Here is a 17761-nt window from a genome sequence, read left to right as displayed (position 1 = left end):
GGGCAGTACAGAGGGAGCACCGCGCTGTCGGAGGGGCAGGACTGAGGAAGCGACACACTGTTGGAGAGGCACTACTAAGAGAGCGTTGCACTGTCGGAGGGGCAGTACTGAGTTAGTGCTGCACTGTCGGAGGGGCAATACTGAGTTAGTGCTGCACTGTCGGAGGGGCATTACTGAGGGAGCGACACACTGTCAGACGGGCAGTACTGGGGGAGTGCTGCATTGTCGGACGGACTGTAATCAGGGAGTGCTGCACTTTCGGAGGGGCAGTACTGAGGGAGTGTTGCACTGTCAGAGAGGCAGTACTGAGGGAGCGACGCACTCTCGGAGGGGCAGTACTGATGGAGTGACACACTGTTGGAGGAGCAGCACTGAGACAGTGTTGCGCTGTCGGAGGGGCAGTACGGAATTAGTACTGCACTGTCGGAGCATCAGTACTGAGGGAGCGCCGTACTGTCGGAGGGTCAGTACTGAGGAAGTGCTGCACTTTCGGAGCATCAGTACTGAGGGAACGCTGCACTGTCAGAGAGGCAGTACTGAGGTAGCGCCGCACTATCTGAGGGGCAGTACTGAGATAGCGCCGCAGTATCGGAGGGGCAGTAATAAGGGAGCGCCACACTGTCGGAGCGTCAGTACTGAGAGAGTGCTGCACTGTCGGAGGGGCAGTACTGAGGGAGTGCTTCACTGTCAGAGAGGGACTACTGAGGGAGCGACATGCTGCCAGAGGGGCAGTAGTGAGGGAGTGCTGCACTCTTCAGAGCATCAGTACTGACAGAGCGCTGCACTGTCAGAGGGGCAGTACTGAGGGAGCGCTACACTGTTGGAGGGGCGGTACTGAGGGAGCGCTGCATTTTCGGAGGGGCAGGACTGAGGGAGTGTGGCAGTGTCGGAGGAGCAGTACTGAGCGAGCGCTGCACTGTCGGAGGGGTAGTACTGACGGAGTGCTGCACTGTCAGAGGGGCAGAACTGAGAGGGCGTTGCACGGTCGGAGGGGCAGTATTGAATGAGCGCAACATTGTTGGAGCGGCAGTACTGAGGGAGTGCTGCTCTGTCGGAGGGGCATTACTGAGGGAGTGCTACACTGTCGGTGGGGCAATACTGAGGGAGTATTGCACTGTCGAAGTGGCAGTACTGAGACAGCACTGCACTGTCAGAGTGGCAGCACGGAGGGAGTGCCGTCCTGTCGGAGGGGCGGTACTGAGGGAGTGCTGCACTGTCGGAGGGGCAGTACTGAGGGAGTGCTGCACTGTCGGAGGGGCAGTACTGAAGGAGCACCGCACTGTCGGAGGGGCAGTACTGAGAGAGTGCTGCAATATCAGAGGGGCAGTGCTGACGGAGTGTTGCACTGTCGGAGGAGCAGAACTGAGGGAGCGACACGCTGTCGGATGGGCAATACTGAGGGAGCGACACACTATCAGAGAGGCAGTACTGAGAGAGTGTTGCACTGTCGGAGGGGCTGAACTGAGAGAACGCAGCACTGTCGGAGGGGCAGTACTGAGGGAGCGCTGCACTGTCGGAGGGGTAGAACTGAGGGAGCACCGCACTGTCGGAGGGGCAGTACTGACGGAGTGCTGCACTGTCAGAGGGGCAGTATTGAGAGAGTGCTGCACTGTCAGAGTGTCAGTAATGAGGGAGTGCCGCACAATCGGAGGGGCAGTACTGAGGGAGCGCTGCACTTTCGGAGAGGCAGTACTGAGGGAGTATTGTACTGTCAGAGGGGCAGTACTGAGGGAGAGCCGAACTTTTGGAGGGGCTGTACTGAGGGAGCATCGCACTGTCGGAGGGTCAGTACTGAGGGAGCGCGCTGTACTGTCGGAGCAGCAGGAGAAACATAGAAACATAGAAACATAGAAAAAAGGTGCAGGAGTAGGCCATTCAGCACTTCAAGCCTGCACCGCCATTCAATGAGTTCATGGCTGAACATGCAACTTCAGTACCCCATTCCTGCTTTCTCGCCATACCCCTTGATCCCCCTAGTAGTAAGGACGACAACTAACTCCTTTTTGAATATGTTTAGTGAGTTGGCCTCAACAACTTTCTGTGGTAGAGAATTCCACAGGTTCACCACTCTCTGGGTGAAGAAGTTTCTCCTCATCTCAGTCCTAAATGGCTTACCCCTTATCCTTAGACTGTGACACCTGGTTCTGGACTTCCCCAACATTGGAAACTTTCTTCCTGCATCTAACCTGTCTAAACCCATCAGAATTTTAAACATTTCTATGAGATCCCCTCTCATTCTTCTGAACTCCAGTGAATACAAGCCCAGTTGATCAAATCTTTCTTGATATGTCAGTCCCGCCATCCCGGGAATCAGTCTGGTGAACCTTCGCTGCACTCCCTCAATAGCAAGAATATCCTTCCTCAAGTTAGGAGACCAAAACTGGACACAATACTCCAGGTATGGCCTCACCAAGGTCCTGTACAACTGTAGTAACGCCTCCTTGCCCCTGTACTCAAATCCCCTCGCTATGAAGGCCAATATGCCATTTGCTTTCTTAACCGCCTGCTGTACCTGCATGCCAACCTTCAATGACTGATGTACCATGACACCGAGGTCTCGTTGCACCTCCCCTTTTCCTAATCTGTCACCATTCAGATAATAGTCTGTCTCTCTGTTTTTACCACCAAAGTGGATAACCTCACATTTATCCACATTATATTTCATCTGCCATGCATTTGCCCACTCACCTAACCTATCCAAGTCACTCTGCAGCCTCATAGCATCCTCCTCGCAGCTCACACTGCCACCCAACTTAGTGTCATCCGCAAATTTGGAGATACTACATTTAATCACCTCGTCTAAATCATTAATGTACAATGTAAACAGCTGGGGCCCCAGCACAGAACCTTGCGGTACTCCACTAGTCACTGCCTGCCATTCTGAAAAGTACCCATTTACTCCTACTCTTTGCTTCCTGTCTGACAACCAGTTCTCAATCCACGTCAGCACTCTACCCCCAATCCCATGTGCTTTAACTTTGCACATTAATCTCTTGTGTGGGACCTTGTCGAAAGCCTTCGGAAAGTCCAAATACACCACATCAAGAGAGAGCGAGAGTGCTGCACTGTCAGAGGTTCAGTACTGAGGAAGTGCTGCACTGTCGGAGGGGCTGTACTGAGGGAGTGCCGCACTGTTGGAGGGTTAGCACTGAGGGTAAGCTGCACTGTAATAGCATCAGTACTGAGGGAGCGCTGCACGGTCAGAGGGGCAGTACTGAGGGAGCACTGCGCATCGCAGGGGCAGTACTAAGGGAGCGCTGCACTTTTGGAGAGACAGCACTGAGGGAGCGACACACAGTCGGAGGGTCAGTACTGAGAGAGTGTAGCACTGTCGGAGGGGCAGTACTGAGGAGCGCTGCACTGTCGGAGGGGCTGTACTGAGCGAATGCTACACTTTCGGAGGGGCAGTGCTGAGGGAGTGTTGCACTGTTGGAGGGGAAGTACAGAGGGAGCGACACTCTGTTGGAAGGGCAGTATTGAGGGAGCGACACGCTGCCGGAGAGGCAGTACGAAGAGAGTGTTGCTCTGTCGGAGGGGCACAACTGAGGGAGTGCTGCACTCTCGGAGGGGCAGTACTGAGTGAGCGCTGCACTGTCGGAGGGGCAGCACTGAGTGAGCACTGCACTGTCGGAGGGGCAGTACTGAGGCAGCGCTGCATTGTCGGAGGGGCAGTACTGAGTGATTGCTGCACTGGCGGTGTGGCAGTACTGAGGGAGCGACACGCTGCTGGAGGGTCAGTACGGAGGAATCGACATGCAGTGGGAGGGTCACTTCTGAGTGAGTGTTGCACTGTCGGAGAGGCAGTACTGAGAGCATGCTGCACTGTTGGAACGGCAGTAATGAGGGAGCGTCGCACTGTCGGAGGGGATATACTGAGGGAATGCTCCACTGTCGGAGCGGCAGTACTGAGGGAGTTTTGCACTGGCGGAGGGGCAGGACTGAGGGAGTGCTGCACTGTCGGTGGGGCAGGACTGAGGGAACGACAAGCGGTAGGAGGGGCAGTACTGAGGGAGCGCCGCACTGTCGCATGGGCAGTACTGAGGGAATGCTATTCTGTTGGAGGGGCAGTACTGAGGGAGTGCTGCACTGTCAGAAGGGCAGTGCGGAAAGAGTGCTGCACTGCAGGAGGGGCAGTATTGAGGGCACACTGCACTGTCGGAGGGGCAGTACTCAGGGAGCGCTGCATCGTGGTGGGGCAGCACTAAGAGAGTGTTGCACTGTTGGAGGAGCAGTACTGAGGGAGTGCTGCACTGTCGGAGGGGCAGTACTGAGGGAGTGATGCACTTTCGGAAGATCAGTACTGAGGAAGCGCTGCACTATTGGAGGGGCAGTACTGAGGGAGAATTGCACTGTCGGAGGGACAGTACTGAGGGACCTCTGTACTGTCGGAGGGGCAGTACTGCGGGAGCGCTGTACTGTCAGAGGGGCAGCATTGAGGGAGTGTTGCACTGTCGGAGCGGCAGAACTGAGGGAATGACACATTGTCGGATGGTTAGTACTGAGAGAGTTTTGCACTGTCAGAGGGGCAGTACTGAGGGAGCGTTGCAATGTCAGAGGGGCAGTACTGAGTGTGCGCTGCACTGTCAGAGGGGCAGTAGTGAAGCAATGCTGCACAGTCGGAGGGGCAGTAATGAGGGAGTGTTGCACTGTCGGAGGGGCAGTACTGAGGGAGTGTTGCACTATCGGAGGTGACATACTGAGGCAGCGCTGCACTGTCGGAGGGACAGAACTGAGAGAGCGCTGCACTCTCGGAGGGGCAGTACTGAGGGAGCGCCACACTGTCGGAGGGGCTGTACTGAGCGAATGCTGCACTGTCGGAGAGGCAGTACTGGGAGAGTGCTGCACTGTCGGAGGGGCGGTACTGAGGGAGCAACACGCTGTCGGAGAGGCAGTACTAAGAGAGTATTGCACTGTCAGAGGGGCACTACTGAGGAAGCACCGCACTGTCGGAGGGTCAGTACTGAGGGAGCGCTGCACTGTCAGAGGGGCAGTACTGAGGGAGCGCTGCACTGTCGGAGGGGCAATACTGAGGAAGCGTTGCACTGTCAGATGGGCAGTACTGAGAGTGTAGTGTCCTTACACCCTGCTATAGAATCACACGAGGCATGTACTGCAGACAAGGTCACTGTGTGACCTGAACCTTTATTCCCAGGACCAAGAAGTGATGACCCCCCGCGGGACCTCCCTTTATATACCTGGATGACCAGGTGATGAGTGTCTCCCACAAGTTCACCCCTGTGGTCAAGGTGTGCATTACTCAGGTGTATACAGTGTACAGTGTTGTTACATAAAGGTTACAGTTGTGTGAAGGTTACAAACGTGACATCACCTCCCCCCAACGTCTTTGGGTCAAAGATTGAGTCTTTCTGGCAGTCGACGCTCTCTCGTGGAGCGCCGCAGTTGGGGCTCTGGTGGTTGAGCCTTGGCATGCGTCTCTGTCGCCTGAGGTGATTCCGGCCTGTCCGGGCTGGCCGCAGGGACTGTGCATGCTGGTGAATGTCCTTGTTGCTCATTCACTGGCAGTGGTGTGGTTGACATCTCATGATCTTCCTCAGGTTCCTCAGTGTCCATGCTGAACCTTTTTTTTTTACTTGGTCCAGATGTTTGCGGCATATCTGCCCATTGTTAAGTCTGACCACTGTGACCCTATTCCCCTCTTTGCCAATTACAGTACCCTCAAGCCACTTGGGTCCCAAAGCGTGATTGAGAACGAATACAGGGTCATCGATTTCTATGCATCTCCCCACTGAGTTGCGATCATGGCACTCGATTTGGGACTGGCGCTTGCCCTCAACAATGTCTGGCAGGGCTGGATGAATGAGGGACAGCCGCGTTTTAAGCGTGCATTTCATGAGTAGAACTCCCGTGAGCGAATGCGGGCGGGACCTATAGGCCAGTAGGAGGCGCGATAGGCGGTACTGAAGGGAGGGTCCTTGAATCCGGAGCATGCCATGTTTTATGATTTGAACTGCACGTTCCGCCTGGCCATTGGAAGCCGGCTTGAACGGTGCTGTCCTGACATGTTTGATACCATTACCCGACATAAACTCCTGGAATTCAAAGCTAGTGAAACACGGGCCGATGTCGCTAACCAGGATGTCCGGCAAGCCGTGGGTCGCAAAGACCGTACGCAGACTCTCCACTGTGGTAGATGTCGTGCACGAATTCAATATGATGCACTCAATCCATTTCGATTATGCATCGACAACAATGAGGAACATTTTTCCCATCAATGGGCCCGCGTAGTCTACGTGAATACGTGACCATGGCCTGGTGGGCCAAGACCACGGGCTGAGTGGGGCCTCCCTGGGGGCATTGCCCAGCTGGGCACATGTCATGCACCTGCGAACACAGTGTTCCAGGTCTGCTTCAATTCCCGGCCACCATACATGTGACCGGGCAATGGCTTTCACTAGCACAGTGCCTGGGTGCTCGCTGTGGAGTTCCCTGATGAATACCTCCCTGCCCTTCTGGGGCATGACTACCCGGCTGCCCCATAGCAGGCAGTCAGCTTGGATGGAGAGTTCATCCATCCGTCTCTGAAACAGTCTGACCTCCTCGGGGCACGCCCTGTGTGCGGGCGCCCAATCCCAAGTCAGGACACATTTCTTTATTAGGGACAGGAGAAGGTCTCTGTTGGTCCAGATTTTGATCTGGCGGGCTGTGATGGGGGAGCCTGCGGTGTCAAAAGCCTCAACGGCCATGACCATCTTAGCACTTTGCTCTGACGCCTCCTCGGTGGTCGCTAGTGGGAGCCTGCTGAGCGTGTCAGTGCAATTTTCGGTGCCTGGCCGGTGCCGTATGGTGTAGTCATACGCAGCCAGCGTGAGAGCCCTTCGCTGTATGTGAGCTGACGCATTGGCATTGACAGCCTTGCTGTCGGACAACAGGGATGTTAATGGCTTGTGGTCCGTTTCTAACTCGAACCTTCTGCCAAAAAGATACTGGTGCATCTTTTTCACTCCATAGACACATGCGAGTGCCTCCTTTTCAACCATCCCGTAACCCCTTTCTGCTTGGGAGAGCGACCTGGAGGCATAAGCCACAGGTTGGAGTTGGCCCTCACCATTGCTCTGCTGCAACACGCACCCAACCCCCATAGGATGATGTATCGCATGTCAAAACCAATTTCTTACCGGGGTCGTATAGGATTAATAACTTATTAGAACAAAGCAGGTTCCGCACCCGATTGAAAGTCCGTTCCTGACTGTCCCCCCAAAACCAATCGCACCCTTTACGCAGGAGCACGTGTAGCGGCTCCAGCAATGTATTTAAGTTCGGTAGAAAGTTCCAGAAATAGTTCAATAGTCCCAGAAATGACCGCAACTCCGATGTGTTGCCGGGCATGGGCGCGTGACGGATCGCCTCAGTTTTGGATTCGGTAGGCCGGATCCCGTCTGCGGCAACCCTCCTGCCCAAAAACTCGACCTCTGGGGCCAAAAACACACACTTGGACTTCTTTAGTCGCAGGCCTACCCAGTCCAGTCGGCGTAGCACCTCCTCCAGGTTGTGGAGGTGTTCCTCGGTGTCTCGATCCATGATAAGGATGTCATCTTGGAATACGATTGTTCCAGGGATGGATTTAAGCAAGCTTTCCATGTTCCTCTGGAAGATAGCGGCTGCTGAACGAATGCCAAACGGACACCTGTTGTAAACAAATAGCCCCTTGTGTGTAGTGATGGTGGTCAGAAGCTTGGATTCTTCAGCCAGTTCCTGAGTCATGTAGGCTGAAGTGAGGTCCAGCTTCGTGAACAGCTTGCCACCTGCCAGCGTGGTAAAAAGATCCTCCGCTCTCGGAAGCGGGTATTGGTCCTGTAGTGACACTCGGTTGATGGTGGCCTTGTAGTCGCCACAAATCCTGACCGAGCCATCTGCTTTAAGGACAGGAACAATGGGGCTTGCCCAGTCACTGAATTCAACAGGTGAAATTATGCCCTCTCTTAGCACCCTGTCCAACTCACTCTCAATTCTCTCACGCATCACATACGGCACGGCTCTGGCTTTGTGGTGCACTGGTCTGGCGTCCGGGGTGATGCATATCACTACTTTGATGCCCTTAAACGTCCTGACACCTGTTGAAAAAGTGACTCGAATTTCTGCAGGACTTGTGAGCATGAACGTTGCTCCACAGATGAAATGGTGTGCACATCCCCCCATTTCCAGTTCATCTCGGCTAACCAGCTCCTCCCCAAGAGTACGGGACCATTCCCCGGGACAATCCAGAGTGGCAGCCGGTTCTCCGATCCATTGTGTGTTACCACCAAGTTTACACTGCCTAGTAGTGGGATGATCTCTCTGGTATACGTCCGTAGCTGTGTGTCAATGCATTCCAGTTTGCTTTGAGTGGCCATAGTTTTTCAAATTGTTGGTCACTCGTAAGTGACTGGCTGGCTCCTATGTCCAACTCCATGCGTACCGGGATGCCATTTAATAGAACTTTCATCATCATAGGTGGCGTTTTGGTATACGAGCTGTGGACGTCTGCCACATGAACCCGCTGGACTTCAGCGTCAATAGATTGGCCCCAAGCATCACCCTGCCTTGCAGATCCTTCGACTGGTTCCTCTGCCTCATAAACTAGCCTCGCTATGGGCTTTCTGCACATTCTGGCCAGATGTCCCTTGAAGTAACAGTTTCTACAGATAAATTGTTGAAACTTACAGCTTTTCGCAGTATGTCTGCCACCGCACCTCCAGCATAAGCTGAGATTGTTGTGAACAAAGGAACTGTTAACAGGCATTCCTCTCTGATTGTCTCTTTGATTACTCCTGAGCACTCTGTTACTGAGTATCAATGGTCCCATCCCGGGATGCATTGTCCCATGTGATGGCGTGAATTGCCGATCCCCCTGCCATTGTTTCTGTTGCTGGTCCACCCTAGAGTCTGTTGCTGCCTGGGTGGTGTCGAATTGCCCTTGCCTGCCTGCGGGGTTCTAAGTCTTGTTAACAATGTTAACTCCCTGGTCCATCGCCACGTTGGAACCAGGATTGCGCGCGTAAATTATCTTGGTCTCCTCTTCCCCTGCCATGAAGGTCTGGGCTATCAACGTTGCCCTTTCCAAAGTCAAGTCCTTGGTCTCAATAAGCTTCCTGAAAATCCCGGCATGACCAATGCCCTCAATGAAGAAATCCCTTAACATCTCCCCCCTGCAGGCATCTGTGAACTTACAGAGGCTGGCCAAACGCCGAATTTCCGCAACGAAGTCCGATATGCTTTGTCCCTCCCAACGCCGGTGTGTATAGAACCGGTGCCGGGCCATGTGTATACTGCTCGCCGGTTTGAAGTGCTCACCAATCAGATTGCTGAGCTCTTCAAATGACTTGTCCGCCGGCTTCTCAGGTACGAGCAGGTCTTTCATCAGCGCATACATCTTGGATCCACAGCTGGTCAGTAGATGCGCCCTCCACTTGCCAGCCGCTTCCCTTACCAGCCAGTCCTTCGTGACAAAGCTCTGCTGGAGCCTCTCAACGAAGTCGTCCCAGTCCTCACCGACACCGTACCTCTGTGCTACTGGTGGCCATCCTCGTGGGTCGTTGATTCCCGTTTCTCGTCGCCAAATGTAGTGTCAATGTTATAGAATGTTATAAAATCACATGAGGCATGCACTGCAGACAAAGTCACTACATAACCTGAACCTTTATTCCCAGGACCAAGAAGTGGTGACCCTCCGTGGGACCTACCTTTATATACCTGGATGACCAGTTGAGGAGTGTCTCCCACAAGTTCACCCCCTGTGGTCAAGGTGTGCATTACTCAGGTGTATACAGTGTACAGTGTTGTTACATAAAGGTTACAGTTGTGTGAAGGTTACAAACATGACAGAGAGAGTGTTGCACTGTCGGAGGGGCAGTACTGAGGGAGCGACACGCTGTCGGAGAGGCAATACTATGAAAGTGTTGCACTGTCGGAGGGGCACTACTGAGGGATTGCTGCACTCTCGGAGGGGCAGTACTGAGGAAGCGATGCACTGTCAGAGAGTCAGTACTGAGGAAGCACTACACTGTCGGAGGAACAGTACTGAGGGAGCGCTGCATTGTCGGAGAGGCAGTACTGAGGGAGCTCTGCACAGTCGGAGGGGCAGTACTGAGCAAGTGCTGTACTGTAGGAGGGGCAGTACTGAGTGCGCACTGCACTATCAGAGGGGCAGTACTGAAGCAATGCTGCACAGTCGGAGGGGCAGTACTGAGGGAATGTTGCACTGTCAGACGGGCAGTACTGGGGGAGCGCTGCACTGTTGGAGGAGCAGTATTGAGGGCACACTGCATTATCGGAGCGGCAGTACTGAGGGAGCTCTGTACTGTCGGAGGGGCAGTACTGCGGGAGCATTGTACTGTCGGAGGGGCAGCATTGAGGGAGTGTTGCACTGTCGGAGCGGCAGTACTGAGGGAGCGAAACATTGTTGGACGGTTAGTACTCAGAGAGATTTGCACTGTCGGAGGGGCAGTACTGAGAGAGCGACACACATTTGGAGGGGGAGTACTGAGGGAGTGCTGCACTGTCGGAGGGGCAGTACTCAGGGAGTGTTGCACTGTCAGAGGGTTAGTACTGAGGGACTGCTGCAATCTCGGAGTGGCAGTACTGAGGTAGCGCTGCACTGTCGGAGGGGCAGTACTGAGTGTGCACTGCACTGACAGAGGGGCAGTAGTGAAGCAATGCTGTACAGTCGGAGAGGCATTACTGAGGGAGCAACACGCAGTCAGATACTCAGTACTGAGAGAGTGCAGCACTGTCAGAGGGGCAGTACTAAGGGAGCGCTGCACTGTCGGAGGGGCAGAACAAAGAGCACTGCACTGTTGGAGGGGCAGTACTGAGGGAGTGCCACACTGCCAGAGGGGCTGTACTGAGCGAATGTTACAGTGTCAGAGGGTCAGTACTGAGAGAGTGTTGCACTGTCGGAGGGGCACTACTGAGGGATTGCTGCACTCTCGGAGGGACAGTACTGAGGAAGCGGCGCACTGTCGGAGGGTCAGTACTGAGGGAGCGCTACACTGTTGGAGGGGCAGTACTGAGGGAGCGCCGCACTGTCGGAGGGGCAGTACTGAGGAAGTGCTGCACTGTCGGAGGGGCAGTACTGAGGGAGCGCTGCACTGTCGGAGGGGCAGTACTGAGGAAGCGCTGCACTGTCGGAGGGGCAGTACTGAGGGAGCGCTGCACTGTCGGAGGGGCAGTACTGAGGGATCGATACGCTGTTGGAGGGGCAGTACTGAGGGAGTGATACGCTGTTGGAGGGGCAGTACTGAGGGAGCGACACGCTGTCGGAGAGGCAATACTAAGAGAATGTTGCACAGTTGGAGAGGCACTACTGAGGGAGTGCTGCACTCTCAGAGGGGCAGGACTGAGGGAGCGCTGCACTGTCAGAGGGGCGGTACTGAGCAAACGCTGTACTGTTGGAGGGGCAGTACTGAGCAAACGCTGTACTGTTCGAGGGGCAGTACTGAGTGAGCGCTGCACTGTCAGAGGGGCAGTACTGAGGGAGCGCTGCACTGTCGGAGGGACAGTACTGAGGAAGTGCTGCACTGTCAGAGGGGCAGTACTGAGGGAGCGCTGCACTGTCGGAGGGACAGTACTGAGTGAGTGTTGCACTACCAGACATGAAGTACTTAGGGAGTGCTGCACTGACGGAGGGGTAGTACTGAGCAAGCGCTGTACTGTTGGAGGGGCATTACTGAGCAAGTGCTGCACTGTCGGAGAGGCAGTACTGAGGGAATGCTGCACTCTTTCAGGGGCAGTACTGAGAGCTTGGCACCGTCAGAGGGGCAGTACTGAGGAAGCAACACGTTGTCAGCGAGGCATTGCTGTGAGAGTCTTGCACTGTCGGAGGTGCAGTGCTGAGGAAGTGCTGTCCTGTCGGGTGGGCAGTACTGAGGGAACGCCACACTGTCGGAGGGTCGGTAATGAGGGTGTGCTCTACTATCAGAGCGTCAGTACTGAGTGTGCGCTGAACTGTCAGAGGGGCAGTACTGAAGCAATGCTGCACAGTCGGAGGGGGAGTACTGAGGGAGCAACACACGGTCGGACACTCAGTACTGAGAGAGTGTAGCACTGTCGGAGGGCAGTACTGAGGGAGCGCTGCACTCTCAGAGGGGCAGTACTGAGAGAGTGTTGCACTATCAGAGGTGCAGTACCGAGGGAGCGCCACACTGTCGGAGGAGCAGTGCTTAGGGAGTGCTGCACTGTCAGAGGGGCAGTACCGAGGGAGCGCCACACTGTTGGAGGGGCTGGACTGAGCGACTGCTGCACTGTCGGAGAGGCAGTACTGGGAGAGTGCTGCACTGTCGGAGGGGCAATGCTGAGGGAGTGCTGCACTGTCAGAGGGGCAGTACTGAGGGAGCGATGCACTGTCGGTGGGGCAGTATTGAGGGAGTGTTGCACTGTCAGAGGGGCAGTACTGAGGGAGCGACACACTGTCGGAGAGGCGGTACTGAGGTCGCGCCGCACTGTCGGAGGGGCAGTACTGAGGGAGTGTCGCACTGTCGGAGGGGCATTACTGAGGGAGTGTCGCACTGTCAGAGGGGCAATACTGAGGGAGCACTGCACATCGGATGCCCAGTACTGAGGGAGCGCTGCACTGTCAGAGGAGCAGTACTGAGGGAGCGACACACTTTCGGAGGGTCAGTACTGAGAGAGTGTAGCACCGTCAGAGGGGCAGAACTGAGGAGCACTGCACTGTCGGAGGGGCACAACTGAGAGAGCGCTCCACTGTCGGAGGGTCAGTACTTAGGGTGCACTGCACAGTCGGAGAGGCTGTACTGAGCGAATGCTGCTCTTTCCGAGCGACAGTACTGGGAGAGTGCTGCACTGTCGGAGGGGAAGCACTGAGGGAGTGCTGCACTGTTGAAGGGGCAGTACTGAGGGAGTGCTGTACTGCAGGAGGGGCAGTACTGATGGAGTGTTGCACTGTTGGACGGGGTGTACTGAGGGAGCGACACTCTGTTGGAGGGGCAGTACTAATGGAGCGACACGCTGTCGGAGAGGCAGTACTAAGAGAGTTTTGCACTGTCAGAGGGGCACTACTGAGGGAGTGCTGCACTCTCGGAGGGGCAGTACTGAGGGAGCACTGAACTGTCGGAGGGGCAGTACTGAGGGAGCGCTGCACTTCGGAGGAGAGGTACTGAGGGACACTGTACTTTCGGAGGGGCAGTACTGAGGGAGCGCTGCACTGTCGGAGGGGCAGTACTGAGCAAGCGCTGTACTTTCGGAGGGGCAGTACTGAGTGAGCGCTGCATTGTCAGAGGGGCAGTACTGACGGAGCGTTGCACTCTCGGAGGGGAAGTACTGATGGAGCACTATACTGTCGGAGGTTCAGTACTGAGGGAGCGCTGCACTGTCGGAGATTCAATACTGAGAGAGCGCTGCACTGTCGGCTGGGCAGTACTGAGGAAGCACTGCACTGTCGGCTGGGCAGTACTGAGGAAGCACTGCACTATCGGACGGGCAGTACTGAGGGACGACACACCATCGGAGGGGCAATACTGTGAGAGTGCTGCACTGTCGGAGTAGCAGTACTGAGGGAGTGCTGCACTGCAGGAGGGGCAGTACTGTGGAAGTGTTGTACTGTTGGAGGGGCAGTACTGAGGGAGCGACCCGCTGTTCGAGTGGCAGTACTGAGGGAGCGACACGTTGTCGGAGAGGTAGTACTAAGAGAGTATTGCACTGTCGGAGGGGCAGTACTGAGGGAGCGATGCACTGTCAGAGGGGCAGTACTGAGGGAGCGACACACTGTCGGAGGGTCAATACTGAGCTAGTGTTGCACTGTCGGAGCGTCAGTACTGAGGGAGCGCTGCACTGTTGGAGCGTCAATACTGAGGGAGTGCTGCACTGTCGGAGGGTCTGTACTGAAGGAGCGCTGCACTGTTTGAGGGGAGGACTGAGGAAGCGCTGCACTGTCGGTGGTGCCGTCTTTCAGATGAGACGTTAAACCGAGGCCCCGACTGCTCTCTTGGGTGACCGTAAAAGATCCCACGGCACTATTTCTAAGAGGAGCAGGGGAGTTCTCCCCGGTGTCCTGGCCAATATTTATCCGTCAACCAACATCACTAAACAGCTGATCTGGTGATTATCACCTTGCTGTTTGTGGGAGCTTCAAAGCAAACCATTGTATGGACAACATTATGGGATGTGTCTCAAGAGACCTTATGTGATAAAGTTCTTATTTAAGTGGAAGATCTTCGGTCTTTGCTGCATGTGGAAGAGGAGAGGTAATCCCCCGAGTTCATTTTGAAGACAGTGCTCGAAATAATGACCACAGGAAGTCTACACAAGTCCATGCACCGTCACCCCACAGAGCAATTGGAGTCAGCTCTCCCCCGTTCACCTCAAAGTTAGAAAACTACTTTTGTTAACCTTCCCTCCTCATTCTAAAATCTTCCATTAAGCCCACTTCTTCCAATTCAAAAATACAACACGCTTAACCTGCATTTTGCACGGCACAGGGCGCGTTAACATCTGTGATGTGTGTTACTGAAACCGACAACCCGCGGTTGTAATACCCCAGCCTCGCAGAAGCAGGGCAGGTGGATTATTGCTGGATACAGTTTCAATGCTTCCCGCCAGAGTCCCGCTCCGAATCCGCCCTTGCACACTCCCGTCACTGACACCTCCCTCTGAGCCCCTGTCAGTGTGAGCGCGGGTGGGATCTCCGCCCCACCAGCTCGCTGGTACAGGGGCCCACCTGTCTGAGTCACTCCTCAAATATTCCTTGTAGGTAAAGCAGTCTCAGAGTTCGCACCAATTTAATCACCTGTTTCACACACAGAGAAAGGAAGAGGGCCTAGGGACAGATGTGCACACACAGTGCTGGAGTGGAGTGTGACCGAGAGTTTGTTACCTGCAGACTTGACTATTCCCATCATCATCATCATCATAGGCAGTCCCTCGAAGCGAGGATGACTTGCTTCCGCGCCAAAAAGAGATGTTCACAGGTGTTTCAATGAAGGACCTAATATTCCAGATCCCGAATTACATCATGAAGGTTGGAAGATGCCTATGCTTGGATGTTTTTAACGTGTGGTCGCCGTTGCACACCAGCCACGACACAGGCTTGACAGAGCGAGGTCTTGGTCCAGTGGCAAGGATTACCCAAGACTAACTGGAGACCAGCTCTGCTGCACAGACATAGTGCACACACATATCGCAGTGTGGGCTGGCCCATGCTGCCCCTGGGCCCTCGCCTCTTCTGGGCCCCAGATTCACGCCTCTCCTGCACCCCGGTCACTTCCCTCTACGGACTCTTGCCGCTCCTTCACCCCTCCTGCTGTGCCTGCCTGCACTGCAATCAGCAACTATTCCAACACACTGCTGGCTGGCCTCCCACATTCTACCCTACAAACTAGAAGTGATCCAAAACTCTGCTGCCCCGTGTCCTAACTCGCACCAAGTCCCACTCACCCATCACCCCCTGTGCTTGCTGACCTACATTGGCTCCCGGTTAAGCAACGCCTCAATTTCAAAATTCTCATCCTTGTTTACAAATCCCTCCATGGCCCTCGCCCCTCCGTATCTCTGTAATCTCCTCGAGCCCCACAAACCCCCTCCCCACCAAGATATCTGCGCTCTTCTAATTCTACCCTATTGAGCATCTGACATTATAATCGCTCAACCATTGGCAGCTGTGCCTTCTGTTGCCTGAGCCCCAAGCTCTGGAACTCCCTCCCTAAACCTCTCCGCCTCTCTTTCCTCCTTCAAGACGCTCCTTAAAACCTATCACTTTGACCAAGCTTTTGGTCGGCTGCGCTAATTTCTCCTTATGCAGCTCGGTGTCAAATTTTTATCACATAATACCCCTGTGAAGTGACTTGGGACGTTGCACTACGTCAAAGGTGCTATATAAATATAAATTGTTGTTGTTGAGAGGCTTTCCATGTGGCCACTGTGCCAGCTCAGTGACAGGGCTGGGAACTTCATTCTCCAACCCAAGATATGCCCCTGACCAACGTTGCCTCGAGTTTGTTTTCCTGCGCGGCCCGTTCAAATTTCCCCGTAAATGCGCTTTCTTCCATGGAAAAGCCGGTGAGCGGACTGCGCGGGACCTGCCCAGGAATGTTGCCCCTGACCCTGGCTGTATTTGCACCTTGTGGGAGGAGGGCTCCTTTGGGCGGGTTGAGCCAGTCTGAGGTGTAAATATATATCAGTGCATCCCGCAACGACAAAAGGAGTTTCTGCCTCAATCAATTCATTCATTATGAGCAATTCAATGCTAGATTTCTATACTGTGCTGTTTATGTGTGTTTTATCAGTGTTAGATTTGTTATAACTATCAGGAAAGATAGTTATAACAAATCTGCGGCTCTTTTCTCCAGGAAAGAGGAGGCTGAGGGGTGACCTGATCAAAGTCTTTAAAATTATAAAAGGGTTCGATAGGGTAGATGTAGAGAAGATGTTTCCACTTGTTACCACTTCCCCAAAACTAGGAGCCATCAATATAAGACAGTCACTAATAAATCCAATAGGGAATTCAGGAGAATCTTCCTCACCCAGAGAGTGGTGAGAATGTGGAACTCGCTGCCACAGGGAGGGGTTGAGGTGAATAGCAGAGATGTATTTAAGGGGAAGCTGGATAAACACATGAGGGAGAAAGGAATGGAAGGATATGGTGATGGGGTGAGATGAAGAGGGGTGGGAGGGGGCTGGTGTGGAGCATAAACACCAGCACAGAGCGGTTGGGCCGAATGGTCTGTTTCTGTGCCATACATTCGATGCAAGTACAGAATTACAGATTATATAGGTAATTATATAAAATGTGTTTATCTAAAGTTGCTTATCTGCATATTTCTACAAAGTACTGTACTTTATATCTATTTATATATACTGTATCTGTATATCAATATATGCTGCATCTTTGTGCAATGATACACAGTGCTGGGATTTATATATCTCTACATTCTCTGCATGTTTACATACATTGCTGCAGTTTAACATGTATTTACACATGTCTGGCCTGGATACCTGTCCCATGCAGTGATGCAGCATGGGCGCTATCGGAACGGTGCCCCTTTCACCGTGTCATGGATATCATCGGCAGTGGAACTGGATATCAGGCGCAACCGATCCGATCCCGTCCGTACTGCACCGCCTCCCGCCACCAATCTCCCGGCCAACATGTTTAACGTTGATGTACCGTGTCAGCCATGGCTCAGTGGGCAGCATTCGTGCCTCTGAGTCAGAAGGTCGTGGGTTCAAGTCCCACTCCAGATTCTACAGCACAAAAATCCATGCCAACATTCCCAGTGCAGTGCTGAGGGAGCACCTCACTGTCAGAGGGACAGTACTGAGGGAGCACTGCACTGTCGGAGGGACAGTACTGAAGGAGCGCTGCACTGTCAGGAGGGTAGTACGGAAGGAGTGCTGCACTGACAGAGGGGCAGTACTTTATTGGCTGAAAAAGTGCAATATAAATGCAAGTCTTTCATTTTTTTGTTTTACCACTCATGAATGTACTTATACTTATTGTTTCTCTATGTTTCTACAGTGAAACATCTGATACATGTATTTTGTAAGTGCATCCACTATATTGATCTATGTATTTACTGTTTCTGTATTATAAGAAAGATAGAAAGAAAGGAAGAGAGAAATAAAAGAAAGATTTGCATTTCTATAACCCCTTTCCTGACCTCAGGATGTCTCAAATTTCTTTACAGGCAATGAAGTGCATTTGAAGTATAGTCACTGTTGTAATGTAGTTTCGATAAGCTTTTCCTGTTTCTATATTATATTTACATCAAGTTCTATCTTCCGCTATATAGTGTATCTGAATTATATTTAT

This window comes from Pristiophorus japonicus, chromosome 3 (assembly GCF_044704955.1).
Source record: "Pristiophorus japonicus isolate sPriJap1 chromosome 3, sPriJap1.hap1, whole genome shotgun sequence".
NCBI lineage: Eukaryota > Metazoa > Chordata > Chondrichthyes > Pristiophoridae > Pristiophorus > Pristiophorus japonicus.
Note: the sequence above shows the minus strand (reverse complement) of the source record.